This window comes from Carcharhinus amblyrhynchos, chromosome 2 (genome assembly GCF_965287045.1).
Source record: "Carcharhinus amblyrhynchos chromosome 2, sCarAmb.v2.hapA, whole genome shotgun sequence".
Lineage (NCBI taxonomy): Eukaryota > Metazoa > Chordata > Chondrichthyes > Carcharhiniformes > Carcharhinidae > Carcharhinus > Carcharhinus amblyrhynchos.
In genome coordinates, this window is record NC_137325.1 from 36,560,250 (window position 1) to 36,577,424 (window position 17,175).

The following is a 17,175-nucleotide window of genomic DNA, read 5'->3' on the forward strand; positions in this document are numbered from 1 at the left end:
AGAGCAGTGACTTTAATAGTGGCAACAGCAAAGGTAGATCATCTGCTGTAGAAATCCTGTGGTGAATACATTGCCAAAGGATGGACAGTAGGGAAATTGGACTTGCCGTAAGTGATTTGGGCTAGGCCTATTTTACTGAAAAACTCTAATGGTTGTAATGACTTTCACCAATCACTCTGGAATGAATTCAAAAAGTAGGCTCAGTGCTGAATTTGCCTACTTAATTTCTATGTTCCTAACCTGATCACTGTGGTACAGATTTTACAACCTTCTGCTACAACCAACACCCTAGGCATGCAAACACTGAATGGAAATTAGTTCTAAGTGGTGCGGGCAGTGACAGGTAGGTGTGGCTGCTTGCAGCACTGTTAATTATAACTTCTTTTCCTCCACTGTGGTAGACTGGGTCCTCAACCATGTCTGACTTATTTCCTGCACTTTTGCCCTCATTCCTTCCTAGAACCATGACAGGATTTTTATTATTCTCACTTGCCACATCCACAGCCTCCACATTCATAGGATCATCCTCTGCTATTTGCCCCACCTTCAATATAATACCACCAAAGAGATCTTCTCTTACCTTCCCTGTCAGCATTTGTAGAGACCATTCCCTCTGCGATATCATGGTTCACTCCTCTATCACTGCCAGCACCTGCCTCTTTACCTCCTCTTTCCGCACTCTCTAAAAAGGTCCCAAACATTCCTCTCAGGTGAAGCAGTGAGTTACTTGTACTTATTCAGTCCACTGTACTCTCACTTATGATGCAGTCTCTTCTACATTGGGGAGATCAAACTAAAGACCAGGAGACTGCTTTGCAGAACATTTTTGCACAATCCACAAGCAGGACCCTGCTCGTCATTTCAATTCACCATATAGCTCTCATGTTCAAATTTCTATCGTCGGCCTGTTACAACGTGAAGAGCAATCAAGCTAATGGAACAGAACTGTACCTTCCAATTAGATACATTACAGACTTCTGGACTCATTGACTTCAATGACTATAGACCATGGACACTGTCCTCCATTTTGTTATTTGAGGTGGAGGGAAAAGAAAATTCAGTCACGTATTTTGTTCTTGCTTTCAGCCAGAGCCAACCTTTATTCTGCTATTAACACCCACTCTGGACCGACGAATTATTTCTCAAACTGGAACCATTACCACTCCCTTTGCTTTTCATTCCATGACATCTTTGATACTTAATCTCTCTCCCCCTCAAACCCTGACCTTCCCTTGACCCCTTCCCCTCATCATTTTCTCAACAGCATAAAACTCACCACATCGCTACCTCTCCAGTTCTGAAGAAATGTCTGAACTCCACTTACCTGCCTGCTCACCATAATCGTTAATTCCTTTACTGTTCAAACATCCATCTTTGTCTTAAAAGCATTCGATGAGGTCGCCTCAACTGCTTCACTGGGCAGGGAATACCACACATTCACAACCTGTTGCGTGAAGAAGTTCCTCCTCAGTTCAGTCCTAAATCTGCTCCCCCTTATTTTGAGGCTATGCCCCCTAGTTCTAGTTTCACCCACCAGTGGAAGCAACCTTCCTGCTTCTATCTTTTCTATTCACATTCATAATTTTATAGGAAGTCCATTTAAAAATTATGTATTGCACTGAATATCTCACTGAAACCACAGTGGTACAAGTAAAGATAAGAACTTCACTTCTGGCAGTGGTGATAAAACTCAAGACAGTGAGAGCAAACCTTAAAAATAATGGGACACAGTTTGTTCCTCTCAGTCAGTAAATGTGTTCCTCATATCAGCTGCATTGTTGTGGGGAGGGGACTACGCAGAAGTCAAATGCCTCCAGTGGGAAAATGAACAGAAATCAGTCACCTCTGGGCATCTCACATACAGTAAAAAGTCTGACAACACCAGGTTTTAGTCCAACCTATTTATTTGATAATATTCTCACTAGCTTTCGAGGGGACAGCCTCTTCGTCAGGGCTGTCCCCTCGAAAGCTAGTGAGAATATTATCAAATAAATAGGTTGGACTAAAACCTGGTGTTGTCAGACTTTTTACTGTGTTTACGCCAGTCCAACGCCGGCATACCCACATCATCTCACATACATCAGTGTGACCAGTACTGGTGGAAGTCCACAGTGAACTCACCAGCCTGGAGCAGTCACAGTCAGTGCAAGGCCCAAGGGAGAGCAGCATGGGGTAACAGTGGGAATAATCAGAATATATCCCCCTCTTCAGGGAAGGTGCCATAGGTGCGAATAGCAGAGGGCAAGTGAGAATATCATCAGAGCACTCAGCCCCTTTCAAGATCTTAAGGGCAGATGTAAATTAATTTTTAAAGTTGCCTTTTTAAAAATTTTCAACAGTGCTAAGCTATGATGCATTTATCAATATGTATCATTTCAAAACACTTCAACCAAGAGCAAGCTTAGTCAAGGAAACAAAGAGAAGATGTGCACTTCTGCCTCACAGCGCCAGAGACCCAGATTCGATTCCCAGCTTGGGCGTCTGTCTGAGCGGAGTCTGCAGTATGCTCTGGTTTCCTCCACAGTCCGAAAGACGTGCTGGTTAGGTGCATTGGCCATGCTAAATTCTCTCTGTGTACCCAACAGGCACCGAGTGTGGCGACTAGGGGATTTTCACAGTAACTTCATTGCAGTGTTAGTGTGAGCCTACTTATGACATTAACATGTAATGTTTTTTTACTGTGCAGCTCAAAAGCAGTTTGAAGCTAATGAAAGTAATTTTAAAAGGATAACCATTATAATGTTGGGAACATGGCAGCAATACTGCCACAAACTGTAATGAGCTAATGTCCAAATAACTTGTTTCAGGGATAAATATTGGTTAGGACTTCTGGAAAAACTTGCCTTTCTTCAGTTTAGTGCTATGAGGGAGGGAGGGAGGAAACAGACATTGGGGGATTCACATTTTGTCCACAATAAGGCACCTCTGACAGTGCAAGTACTCTTTCCAAAACTACAGTGACCATGAACTGAGATTTACGCACTCAAGCCACGAGAGGTGGCACGCGGCACAGCGGTTAGCTCTGCTGCCTCACAACATCAGGGAGCCAGATTCAATTCCAGCCTCGGGTCACTGTGTGTGAAGTTTGCACGTCCTCCCCCTGTCTGCGTGAGTTTCCTCCAGGTGCTCCGGTTTCCCCTCTCAGTCCAACGATATTCAGGACAGGTAGATTGGCCATGCCAAATTGACCCTAGTGTCAAGGGATTAGCAGGATGAACATGTGGGAATAGGGTCTGGGTGGGATTGTGATTGGTGCAGACTCAATGGGCCGAATGGCCTCCTTCCGCACTGTAGAGATTCTATAAGATTGAGATTTGAACCCCGAGAAGCCAGAATTCGATGGCTGACACCTGCTTCAACTCTATTTTGATGTACAATATCCACCGAGCCCAAGCCGCTCTTGTGAAATGCACTGTGCACATTTTTCTGGAACTCTGCTGCATGCAATGTTGTGATAAAAAGGCATGAACCAGATTCGTAGAGCTATCATTCGCAACTGATCTGTTGAAAAACATTGGACAGATACAGTTTTGATTAATCAATGATCCCTTCTTTTGTCTTCAGTTACTGCGTTGTATTTGAACAAAGTATGCTACTCTGATAAGGAGTCATCCAGATTTTAAACACTGGGCTGGATATTCTGGCCGATCTCGCCCCAAATCTGGGAAATTCCACTTGAGGTCAATGGACTTTTTCCATGGTCCATATGTTGCCTGCTACAATTTCCATGGCGGGCAAGATAGCAAAATTCCAGCCATTGACTTGTTTTTCTTTCTGCCACAGATGTTGTCAGACCTGCTGAGATTTTCCAGCATTTTCTGTTTCTCATATGTATACAAAAAGTATCATTGTTCAGTCAAATGTGTGGATCAAATTTCACCCTTAAATTTAACTTCATGTAAGAGATAAAAGAAATGATTTCTGGTGAATGAACATAAACAATGTAAAGATGGAACAGAGTAAAGGCATTCAAGTTACCGGGTTTATCCACTCCTTATGCCATATATTGGACCTGCATTGATCACTTTCATCAAAAAGGATACTAACAGAAATATCTACTCCATTTGATATGGAATCCGTTTAGTACCTTTTCAAATTCTTCTAACAAGCCTGCACCTCCTAAATGTTAATGGACTATTTCTCACCTTTTCCCAATTGACATACACCTTATCAATTCCCTCCATGCTGTTCATCCTTTTTTTTCGCCAATGGAAATAAATTGAGCTTTCATCACTTTGATTGCTCAACTATTGAACACCCTGAAAGGTCCATACTCTTTGCTGTTTTCTAACACCCTTTCCAAAGTCTGTTGGACCCAGTTAGGTGTGAAGTGAAATCTTAGGAACACAGTCAATAAAAACAAGCTGTAGCAGTGGAAAAGCATAGGTACTTAAGGCACAGTTTGTGCCCAATAACCAGATATTAACTTATCCCTTTGAAACAACTGGACAAAAATTTGGTACTGACAACATTATCACAATTTATAAAATGTAAAATTTCTTGTGTCTACAGAAGCAACACAACTGCCAATAAAAAGAATAAAATCAACCCTCTAACATAGAATGAAAAGGGCGAGCGTTGAGAGTCCTTGCCCAAGATAAAGTGCCCTACCAATATCAGTGCAGATCCAAAATTTGTGTGGGTCACAGGGAAGGTACCTTGCCACAGATGACGAATTGGAGAATGTGCCTTGAAGTACCTGAACAGTCTTCATCTTTAAGGCCGACAATAATGATGCAGTGAACAAAATACACTGATACATCTATGGGAAATAGCAACTGACATCAGAATAACTTGATAAAGGCAAAATACTGCAGATGCTGGAATCTGAAACAAAAATAGAAATGCTGGAAAATCTCAGCAGGTCTGACAGCATCTGTGGAGACAGAATGGAGCCAACATTGAGTCTAGATGACCCTTCGTCAGAGCTCTCAGAATATATGGGTGGATTCTATAAGTGTTCTCAACAGAGTATCAACCATCAGTAATGGTATTGTAAGGACTCTGTCCACTGTTTCACTAAATGATCAATTCTTGAGCAGCATGCAATTTCCCAATATGCAGAGGTGATCACTGTTGGTAATAAATATTAGATAAATTTATCAATTGTGCTGACCTGAAACAATATCCCACCTTTTCATAAGAACATAAGAACATAAGAAATAGGAGCAGGAGTAGGCCATCTAGCCCTTCGAGCCTGCCCCGCCATTCAATAAGATCGTGGCTGATCTGTTGTGGCTCAGTTCCACTTTCCCGCCCTCTCCCCATAACCCTTAATCCCCTCTCTTATCAAGAACCCATCAACCCGCTTCTTAAAAATATTTAGCGAGGCAGCCTCCACCACTTCAACGGGCAGAGAATTCCAGAGATTCACCACCCTTTGAGTGAAGAAGTTCCTCCTCAACTCCGTTCTAAACCGCCTCCCCTTTATCTTGAGGCTGTGCCCCCTAGTCCTACTGTCTTTTTTGAGCGGGAAGAGTCTCTCCATCTCTATCCTATCCATCCCATTCATCATCTTATACGTCTCAATGAGATCTCCCCTCATTCTTCTAAACTCTAACGAGTACAAGCCTAGTTTATTCAGCCTCTCCTCATAGCTCAATCCCCTCAACTCCGGTATCAGCCTAGTAAACTAATAAGACTTGTTCCTTATTTATGCCACTGTATGTTATTAAGCCAGGACTCTATGATAATGCACTTTAATTTCTAGGTTATACTTCATTTTCCCACCATATACAGGCTTCTTGTTGAAATGTCACTTTGTTGCCCATAAATCAGCAACAGACAAGTGTCAGTGAGTGTTTTAGAGCTCAACACACACAAACAAATGTTTATAGAGTTCGTAATGGTGTAAAGACATGACAGTGCTGTTACAACGTGTAGGAATAAAAAATGAACAAAGTGAAGGGGAAGAACAGATTAGTGGAATTATTGGATGCAAATTGAGAAAAACTTTTCCAAATGGGAAGTGGGCAGGGGATCAGAGAGATGTCCGGGAATGAAAATACGTCGGGTAAAAGAATGGTCATCAAATGGTGGATTCAGGAGGACTTAAATATGGAATACATCAGAGGATCAAGAGCTGTGCATGGGAATATGGGGCACCATCTGTTCCACCTACTCTCAATTTCAGCAGTTGGGAGAGATAACTCTTTGCTGCTCTCACACACTTAGTAATTGCTTTGAATTATTTGATAATACTTGTGTCTGCTGTAACCAAACAAATCAAGTCCACCAAATATGGAGCAGCAGAATGTATGGTCAGCAGACAGTTGGAAACTGGTCAAGGTATAGCTTTCCTAATTTTACTTTCTAGTGATGTACAACTGGCAGCTGAATAAATACCATTCAATGTACACATCATCCAAAATTATTCACCTTTTATAATTACACCATTTCTATACTTTATCGTTTCACCATTTCCAGTCAGTCAGTGAGAACAATAATCCAATAACAAGAAGTGATGATAACGTTCGATATGTAGTTATTACAATCAATAATTAGCTAAATTTGACATGGAAAAGCTGTGGTACTGTGGAACTGACCTGGCAATCATATGGATACGGATGGTATACCAAATCCCCAGTGACATTTAATGGGGGTAATTTTACTAATTCTCATACCTAACATGGAACTTTACCCACCAGGAGCACATATACAAAATTCAGTTTCAAAAGAACAGCAACATCTGTAGCATTTCAATGCCTGGAAATTTCTGCTCAGCCCAAATTCCCAATGCACATTGGTCATGGACTGTACACTAGGAAGTGACTATTATGTTTTCCAAATTGTTTATTCTTATCAAAACCTCTCAAAATTAACAGAAGCTATTTTATTGGCAGGAAGACCAGCAACCAGAAGATGATTGGCAAAAGAACCAGGTGCAAGATGAAGAGAATTTTGTTTTTAAACGCAGTGAGATGTTGTTATCTGGGAAGCACTGCCTAAAAGGAGTAGTGGAAACAGATTCAATAATAGCTTTCAAAAGGGAATTGGATAAACACTGGGAAGGGGAACAGTTTGCAAAGTTATGAGGAAAGAGTAGGACTAATTGGATAGCCTTTTCAAAGAGTTAGCATTGGCACAGAGAGCCAATTTGTTTCCTTAATTCCAATTATAATCTCAGGATTTTGCATTGCAGCAAACTATCAGAGGATGGTAGCAAGGTACACAGGAGACAAATCCAAACAAATCTAAGTCAGCATCAAATTCATGGAGCAGTCAACCAGATACACCCAGCAGATTTTCATTGCACAAAAATTAAAGCTGACAATGCAAAAGACATATGAGCTATAATGTAAAACAAGCCATGACTTCTCCCATTTTCTTTTGTTAAACAGATTATTTTGGATCAGTCAAACACAATATTGAGCAAGTTCAGACATGCAAGCAGTTCTGCCTGATTTCCCTTTAAGAAGTGCTCCACCCTCAGTCAACTTTCTTATGCAGATTGCACTGGCAAAGTCTCAACTTAATGATGTCACATTCATTTTACAAGAAGCCTAATTCATACACACATCTCATAACCTCGACTTCCCTGGTTGTACATATTAACTTCACCCTCCAACAGAACAAGTCCAATTAGGATAATGTTAGATACTGGATTAGGCTTTGATCTATTTATGACTTAAATTTTCACTTAAAGATTCAAGCAGCAATAGCTAGCTACCCAGAAATTCCATGGTCTGGCAATATGATCACAGTTGAAAAAAGGCCATTAGGGGTGGGGGGCACATTGCAGGCCTCTGAACCATGTTAAGTTGCTGCTGCCAGCACACTAATGACTCAGATGTGCAGACGGTATTGTACTCTGCATATGTACTCACTTGGGGGTGGAGCGGAGAAGAGTTTGCAGAAGTTGTGTGCCTACGCCACTTAAGAGTAGTCAGCACCTCTCAAAGAGGAAACACGTTCTGTCTGTAGATAGTTGTGAGGAGAGGAATTGCTGCAAGGCCTCCTTATAGTACCCAAACCAGATTCTCCAATGCTGTTTAATTTGGAACCCTGGTCCAAGTTGTGGAACAGGAGGAATTCCACTCCATTCTCTCCCTCCCCCCTCCAATTCGTCAGGCAAAAAGCCCTTCTAGATAGGACCTCTGCCACCAGTAGGAAGTGGTTGCAGTGGAGGTCAATGCCAGAAGCTAATCTCCCAAAACATGTCTGCAACAAGCAGAAATAATATACCACTCTTCATTCTTAACTTGTGAACGTTGCCAGCAGAGCCACCATTTATTCTCAATCTTAGTTGCCCATGAGCTTTTTTGTTGCACTGCTGCAATCTACTTCCCACAGTGCAATAAATAGGAAGTTCCAGAATTTTGACCCAGCAACGGTGAAGGAATATCCCCAAGTCAGGGCAGTGTGTTACTTAAAAGTGGTATTGTTCTCATGCACCTGCTATTCTTGTCCTTTCCAAGGAAAGTCAATGGCCGGAATTTCCTGGCTGTACACATCGACAGGATCTTATGGTCCTGCCAATGGCACAGCCCTGCTCCAGGTTTTCTAGTGGAATGAGGTGCAGTCAATGGGAGCAGAAGATCCTACCCAACACAGATCCCTTTATTAGGTCCTCTAACTCGTTATAAATAACTTTACCATGCACATAATGCAAATACTAAATTCCTTCAATATATCTCAATTCATACACTGAAGATAAATACTACAGACCAATAAAGTTAATGGTATTGATGGAAAAATGGCTAGAAAATCATTAGGACAAAGAAAGTGAATGCTTAGGAAAGTGTAAGCTAATTAGAGAAATCAGTGCAATGTAGTGAAAGATAGGTCGTGCCTAACTAACTAATAGAACTCTTAGACAGATTCACTGAGATGGTAAATAGAGGATGATCAATGAATGTCAAAAACTTGGATATTTAGAATATAATTGTCAGCTAAAATTGAGAATGTATTTGGTGGCAAATTGGTGACACTGGTAGAAAATTGTTCAGGACACAGAAGACAAAGTGAAACATTTTTAAAGAAATAAGGACATTACATTAAAGCAGATGCAATTATGTGTAACAAATGAGAGTCAATACACTTTAGACTGTTATCATCCCCATAAGGAAACCTCAAACCAAAAATAGCCAAGTTTACTGAATGACCTCCAATTACCAACATAGTTCCATAACGTGTAGCTTTTGCTTTAACAGAAAATCAGAACCAACACAAAAAATATATTAACAATTTATGCTTCAAACAAAAAAGTACATTTCATGAGATAGTTGATACAAAAGGTACACCATACACAACCATTCTCAGCATTTCCCAAGAAATTGGGCCATTATGTAATTACACAGTTCCATAAAATGTTGTTCTCTATTCACACAGGATCGGTCAAGAGTCCTGTCCAACATCCAAATATAGCTGCCACCTTTGAGTTTCAAGGGTATAATTACCAAAATGGCACATTTCTATGATTCCTCTCTCCTGTGAGTCACAATAGCCCTGATGGTATAGCTTTTCAGCGTTTCTCTTTAACTAATCAATCAGTAACATCCCCATTCATGATTTGGCCAATGCTGGGAAAACACTTCCATATTCACACAGTCTTTCAGGATTTAGAACTTTTTAGCCAGCTCACACAGTGCCTCTAAGAGTCATGTCGCTTTTTCTGCCAAATAGAAAAGTTTACCTCTTCCTGAAAGGGATTTGCTTCATCTCCTTCAAAGAATGTGATGTACTCCTCTTTCTATTTGTGTCTGCATCTGTGCTCTCATCACCATCATCCTCCAGCTCCTCTGCTTATAGCTTTCCTTTGCCTACAGTTACCCTTTATGTCTCCCAACCACAAAGCCTCTGACCACCCATCCTGTTGGTTCTGCTTCCAGGTCAAGGGTCACCACATCACAGTATTTCTTATAACCCAAAAAAATTACAATTGATCCCTTCACAACTGATGCAAACTTTTAAAAGTCTTTTTCAAACATTTTTTTCAAAAATTACAGATTTCACAGGCTTTTTAACAAAATCACAAATTTTCCTTGCTGTACTGTTTCCAGGACAAAGGTTGCCATAGGACAAGGAAAGGTTGATTGAAATATGTTAGGAAACACCAGGAAGATAGATGAGTTTTAAAAGTCCGTAAGTCATTAAAATCTATAGCTGTCCATATAAATGGCAATTGAAAAATACTAATGAGATAATGGATTCATCATCAAAGTATTTAGAATTTAAAGAAAGGAACTGCAGTTATACAGAATGCTGGTCAAGCCTTTGACTATTGGGACTAATTCTACACTTGCAGGAAACACGATTATTCTGAAAAGCATGGACTGTGCACCCACAACTTCCCATAATCTCCTTGAACGTAAATACTTGGTAAACCGTGGGGGGAGGAAATTGTTCAATATCATGTCTCATTGAGACCCAGTTCTGTACCATTATCCAGGCTATCTGTGCCTGGGGTACAAGATTCCCTATATTGATAAAGGCAGCTCGCCCACCGATGGCACCTATGCATTGAGACCCTGGAAATGCAAATCAGGACTTCACCCTTAGACCTTTTGTTGGTATTAGTCAAAAGCCATGCATCATGCAAGCTCAGGCTAGATTTTTCAGTTTTACATCAGCCTGAGTGCTCTTAAAAGACCACCAATGTTTAGGTGGTTCAAGACCACCCCCCCCCCGCCAAAAAATAAGTCGAAAAGCTTATTTTACTTACGTTTCTGTGGACCCAAGAGAGCATGGACACTCCTCCCTGCTCAACATCACTACTGCGGGCAACTACCAGCCATTGCTCAGGACTGCCTCCCTCCCAGGACCTTGTTCAGGTCACTGCCAACAGGACAGCTGGCACACACAGGGTCGCTGGGCAACCAACAAACTGCCTAAAAAGATAGAACAGACGGCTGCAGGGAACCAATAATATTACAACGAGGTTCAAAGTCTAATTCATTCTGAGCTTCAGGTCTCCTGAATCTGGCACACACTGAAACACATCATCAGTTATGCACCTCAACTAATTTCTAGCCTGGTTTTTGAATGCCTATCCTTAAGAAGGCTAAATGGGACTTGGAGCTATTCCAGTCATAATTTCCCAAAGATCTGGAATGAAGGGAATAAGCTGAGAGAATGGACAAAGCTAGACACATTCCCTAAGAATGGCAAAATCAAGGAATGATTTCATTGAGGTATGTAAAATAATGAAACGAACTAACAGGGGTATGTAAGGAATGATTTTTCCCTTCAACAGATAAGTCAGAGAAGGGAAGCATTATTTTTAAATGTGTGCTGAGCCATTTAAAAATTAATCTAGAAGGAAAATCTTAACCACAACAAAGGGTTGTAAGAATGTGGAATGCATTGTCCCAAAGGCCCACGGACATTGAATCAGTTCATATTCAAATAAACTGTAAATACTTACTCAGAGGTTAAGCATTTAAAGTGATATGGAGATAGGACAGGGAATTGGAATGAAAATATGAGTAACCAACATCTTAAAAAATAGATTAACTGTTCATTCATTTCACTGCTATTTTATTATACACAAAATGGCTGCCACATTTGTCTACTTGGTCATAATAATAGAATTTCATAGTTAATAGCATGAAGTAATTCTGAGAGGTGTAATGAAGTGCTACATAACTGCAAGTCTTTTATTTGCTTCATATGCTGCTCCCCTGTGGAAGTTGGTATAAACAGGTTAGCCAATCTGGTCTTTGGAGTGTGCACAGTGACATACAGGATAATAAGATCCAAAAAGTTCAACACTCAAGAGAATCAGGGACATTGCTGTGCTTTTCAGTAATGATACGCTTGGAGAGCATAGGCAGCCATTTCATACCCATGTAGACACCAGTCCTCTGCAATCACATAGCTCTAAGGAAGTAGCTTCAGGTGTAGTATCCAAAAGCATTTGTTTCACAGTTATGCAAACAAAGGGTATTTCTGGCATAAATGCAGATACATTGCAGGATGCTGCAGATATAACAGGTTGCTCTTCTTCATTCAAAGTTGCTTTCTTTAAAATGTTGGTTATTTACATTGCTGTGTTCAAGTTATCAGATGATTTAATTTTTGTTGCAAAAGTAATTTTGAATTATTAGTAGACTATTAATGGGACTTGTACATCTCCTAAAACTTACTAGTTGTATGAGCAACCTTCACCATTGCACCTCCCTCAGCTAAGGAACACATCAGGTAGACCATTCATGGATGAGAGATGAACAACGTCACAGCTCAAAATGCAAAAAAAATGTGAGATTGGAGCACATACACATAAACAGCACTCTGTAACCTTAAATACCTTGAAATCTGGCATTCTTTAAAGAAAACATCATTTTCTCAAAGTCAACTATACAGCCAGTCCTCTGCAAACACACACACACACACACACACACACACACACACAATCTGAATGACAAGTAGCGTCTCCTAATATGCCCTCCACTGTCCTGGGCCACTCGCTCCCACTGCATTATGAGATAGCTGGCAATAGCTGCGGCACCATTCTGCAGTGTCCATTTCAATCAGTGTTGTGCTGACACTTCTGAATCTTTGTCCTTAGTTTCAACACTCCAATTGCAGGAGTGAGAAATGGCAACATCACCCAGCATAAGCTTCCACTTCTGAAACACTCTTTGCATCAGGAAATGTTCCATAACACAAGATAAGGCTGGAAAGAGTGCTCAACACAGACTGGGTTTATGGGGTTGGACAAGGTGTAATTGTAGTACAGGAGCTGTGTGGTTAGAGTAGCTGGAGCAGACAGTGACACCACGCAAGTCTCCTTATTGCCAAACTTCAAGGTATTTTAAGGCTGCAGAATGCTGTTTATGTGTATGTGTTCCATTTCACATTTTTTTTGCATTTTGAGCTGTGAAGTTGTTCATCTCTCATCCATGAATGGTTTACCTGACGTGTTCCTTAGCTGAGGGAGATGCAGTGGTGAGGGTTGCTCATACAATTAGTAAGTTAACAAGTCCCACTGCAATCTACTAATAAGGTGCAATAATAGTGAAAGTCCAATCAGATAGAAGGGGTTTTCTACATTGGGAGGGGCTGAAGGACTAGGAGATTCTCAGAGAATTCCAAAGGACTGAAAGAACAACCAATGTTAAACAGACATGAGACAGAGTGAAAGAATGAAATGGCTAATCAGATTGAAGGTGGAAATGAAAGTGAAAGGTCAAAGAGCCACATTTATGCCATTGGTGATTTTGACCATGCTGGTCTCAGAATCAAAGGCTTGGGAAAGATATTAAACAGCCTTGGACAGAAAAATGTGGGAGAGGCAATTGTGTAGTTAAAGAGAAAGAATGGTTCAAAATAATTAACCCTTTAATGTGTGTATTAGTTTCTGTAAGTATTGGCACCATTCTATCTGAGTTACATTATAGTCTAAGAAAGTGACATTTCCATGGTAATACAAATGAAAATGCCAGCTTCAGATGTTTTTAAAACTCAGGATGTACTCTTTATTGTGAATCCCTGTTCTAAATCAAAAATTAGCAGTCACTCTTCACTGACTTCTCTTTTTCTTAAACTCGGCCTTTAACAAGGCTTTTAACCAGTGCTACTTTTGTTTCCTCAAAGTTTCAAGGCCTGAGCAAGACTTAGCACAACTATAATGGTAATAAGAGTTGAAAGCAGTTTTCAAATGATCTTTCACACATTTCATTTTTGTCCAAATCAACGGTGAGAGGAAAACTGAAGGCCTGAAATTCCTCCCACTGTTCGACCTGGGCACAAGTCAAATGGAGTTCACCCAAAGTGCACGCCATCTGCCCAGCTTTGAGTTCAGGCCACTTGTGTGGGCAGAATGTTATTCCCCACTTCCAGGCTCACCCCTTAGTTAGAGCCTGCCCACCAGAGCTGGGGATTAATAATCCAATCATTGGGTTTGGCCACCATCTTTATGGCCTTTTGGTTGCTGGCAGACACATTGGGGCTGGGAGGGGAAGGAGCACCAAAGCACCAGCAGCTTCTTCTGGTGTTCCTGTATGTGGGAACCTGGTCAGCTGCTGTTCAGCTCATTAAAGGCACCCCCATCTCATTAGCAATGTGTTCCCAAAAATGCCGAGCGTTCCCTCACTCATAGAAAAGGAATATTGAGACTTATTCCCTTTTAAGTGGGTACCTGCTCCTTTATAATTCCCCAAGTACACATATGGGTTAATCTTTCAAGCATGTGTCAGCAGCACAAGTCTCACCTACTTCCAGGTGGACACCAAATCACAGCCATTTTTCAATGTGTACTGCTGGTCGGCAAGGTTTCTCACAACCAAATGTAGCTGCTAGATTCATTTAAATACCTCCATGGAGACTCAATATGGATATTATCATGCATAAAAACATACTCTTTAAATATATCAGTAATGCAAGAAAACAGAATATTACGAGGTGGTTGCCACATTCCCTTACATGCGGCTCCATCATTTAATAGATATGAGCTCACCTTTATATGTTCCCAGCACAATAAATAATATACATCCTATTAACTTTACAGACACAAAATGCAAATTTGTAGACACCCAAGTTTTTTATTCAACCGTGCATAACTACTATGTGTGTACACATACAAAATCTAAACATCTTCCATCCAGTGTACAGCATCACATTCCAGACACTACGTCACACTATGCTACTGGATACAAAATAAAGAGAATGAAAGCCAGTCACTGATCCAGAACCTAAAACTTAGTTACAATTGCCCTTTGCTTGACCCCAACAGTTTGTAAGCACTTACAATTATCCAGATTTACCCTATGGGTGGTGCATCTTAAAGAACTGCTCACAATAGCACCTTGACATCGCAAAGCCTAGCTTAGACATGAGCTAGTATATATTATTTATGATGATTTTCTTATGATTGTATAACACACACACAATTGTAAAGATAAAGCATCCATACTGTCCATCCAGGTCACAGTACAAGGCAGTATACCTTGAAATAATTGGGGGAAATACAGTTATTTTTCACTTAAAAAAACTGGATTCAACCTAGTGAAAATGATTGATAAGAAGATTTGACCAGCCCACACTTACAGTACGCCGAAGGCCACCAGCTCTTTCACAAGATACACACCTCAATGAGCAGATAAATAACGTCTGTTACCAGGGCAACCTGATCTAATTACATGATTGATCAGGTCCAGGGCTAGTGCAGTGAAATCCGACACCAACATCTATCTATGTGCAGTGCTTAGCCAGGAACTTCACACATGGAAATCATTTCTGAGACTTTCATTATTCAGTGCAGCGAACATGTTAACACGCAGCTAATTTAATATATTAAAAAAAACACTGCTCATTGTCAGCATTGATGCAATGGCTTGGAAATAATTATAGTATTCCCACTCTCATTCATGATCTTTTTTACCCAGCAGCTCAGCCTCAGAGAGAGTAACTGACTCACCAGTGAATAATGTCCACATTTTTAGTATCTGTTTACTGCACTACTGCCTTGAATTTCTACATTGAAGTGACGGGAAGGAGGGGTCAAGGTGTCAAACAGTGTGAGTGGGCAAGCCTGATTCTGCCAGCCTTTGTTGCTCTCTCCCTCTCAAAAATGTGATCGTTTTGGTCACCAAATCCTGATTTGTCCGTGGGAAATTTCTGTTGACAGTCAATCCGCCTCTAGACAAATGTGCTGAGATTTATTAAGTTCCACGGTCTTATATCTTGACCTGGCGTTCAAGGATCCATTTTAAGAATTGCACATTAAAACCAACACCCAGCATAATGGTGTACAAAAAAAATGCAGATGCAGGAATCAAAGATTTGCAGATGAGTCACAGCGAGATAGTAACAATAAAGGAGTCTTGCGTGGTGTCACTGTCTGCTGTAGCTACTCTGACCGCAGAGCTCCCGTACTACAATGTACCGGCAGTGTTGTAAACAAGATAAAAATGTTGCCTTCTGCAGACCAGCCCTATCTATCCCGATTACGCAACGCTCTGGCGAGCCTGTCTCCTGGATGACCCGATTAAACAAGCTGTCAGCTCACTGACGAGCTCCCGTTTCCCCGGAGTTCTGCCCTACACACTCAGTTGCGCCCCTCACCCTATCACCCCCTCCAACTCAGACAGCATCACCTCCCCCCCCCCCCCCCAACACACTCATCCCTGGCAACAACGGCTACCCCTTCCCCAGGTAAACAAGCTGGGAGAAAAATCCTCGCAGTATATAGTCAGGGCAGTACTTTGTATTCACACACAAATACACACACAGTTTTCTCAATCAAATGTCTGAGCAAGGCAGTGTTTGTACTACAGGAGGGAGCCTAGCCATTTCACAACAACCCACATACACAAGGAAATGACAGTAAATGGCCAACGCTGTAGGTAGCTGGAGGATCTGAAGATACACATATTTTAAAAAGGACTTACAGACACAAAAAGGTAGCGAGTCTTTAGAAGGTGCTCCTCGGTGAAGCCGAGCCGGTAGTTAATGTAGTAATGTCTGTCTTGCAGACAGCTCTCTCTGCCTCTCTCCTCTGGCGCTCCCTCTCACTCTGTAACTGCGTGTGTAACATAAACCAAATATGGAGCAGTTGGCTGCGTCTGCTGATAGCTTAAGGATTCTACTATATGCAAAGGATTCAAGACAACACACATACTGGCGGGTTGCCAGCAGATCCAGAGATTAATGCGAACACATTGCTAGAGAGAGGGCAGGATTAGAAGAGAATAAAATATGTAAATGAACCTTTCGAAACAGAGTACGGTTCACCACATTGGAGCATGTTATGCTTGGACATAGTATATATCCACTCAGCGCTGGGTGCCATAGATTTCGAAATTAAAGCTAAATTTGTAAAAGTCACGTGCACAGTACAACCAAGGAGACTTTTAAAAGGCAGTTGAGTAGAAGTTGCATCGGGTAGTACAGTTGAATGTGTTTGTTACGATAGTGCAGATTGTAAAGCTGCTAACTTATTTAACCCATCCATTACCAGAACCGGTTAGCGCTGAAATGGAAGAAGTTGCCGGATTGAATACAAATAATACGCTTGCAAGTTTAATATTAACACTTGCCGTGGTCATATTGTGTTCTAAATATTTTTTCCAGGTTTGGACCACTTGTCATTTTTTTTTAGTTTATTTATTAGTGTCACAAGTAGGCTTACATTAACACTGCAGTAAAGTATTTTTAGGTACGGATGTGCGTGGATTTTGTTCAATGTTCAAGTTACAAATGCTTCATTTTACAGTGTGTAATGTCTCCCTATGC

General features: G+C 41.0%; 1 protein-coding gene across 3 annotated transcripts in view; it reads right to left on the minus strand.

The window, feature by feature from the left end:
• Window positions 1-16,577, minus strand: part of atxn1a (ataxin 1a) — a 338,523-nt gene extending 321,946 nt beyond the window's left edge. For 2 of the 3 annotated variants that reach the window (XM_080204441.1, XM_080204413.1), the window contains exon 1: window positions 16,332-16,577. The gene's annotated coding sequence lies outside the window, so the exon portion shown is untranslated. Of the gene's footprint in view, window positions 1-10,663; window positions 10,713-16,331 lie in introns of those variants that run through there. The other variant, XM_080204420.1, reaches the window with a different exon arrangement.
• Between the last annotated feature and the right edge of the window lie 598 nt (window positions 16,578-17,175).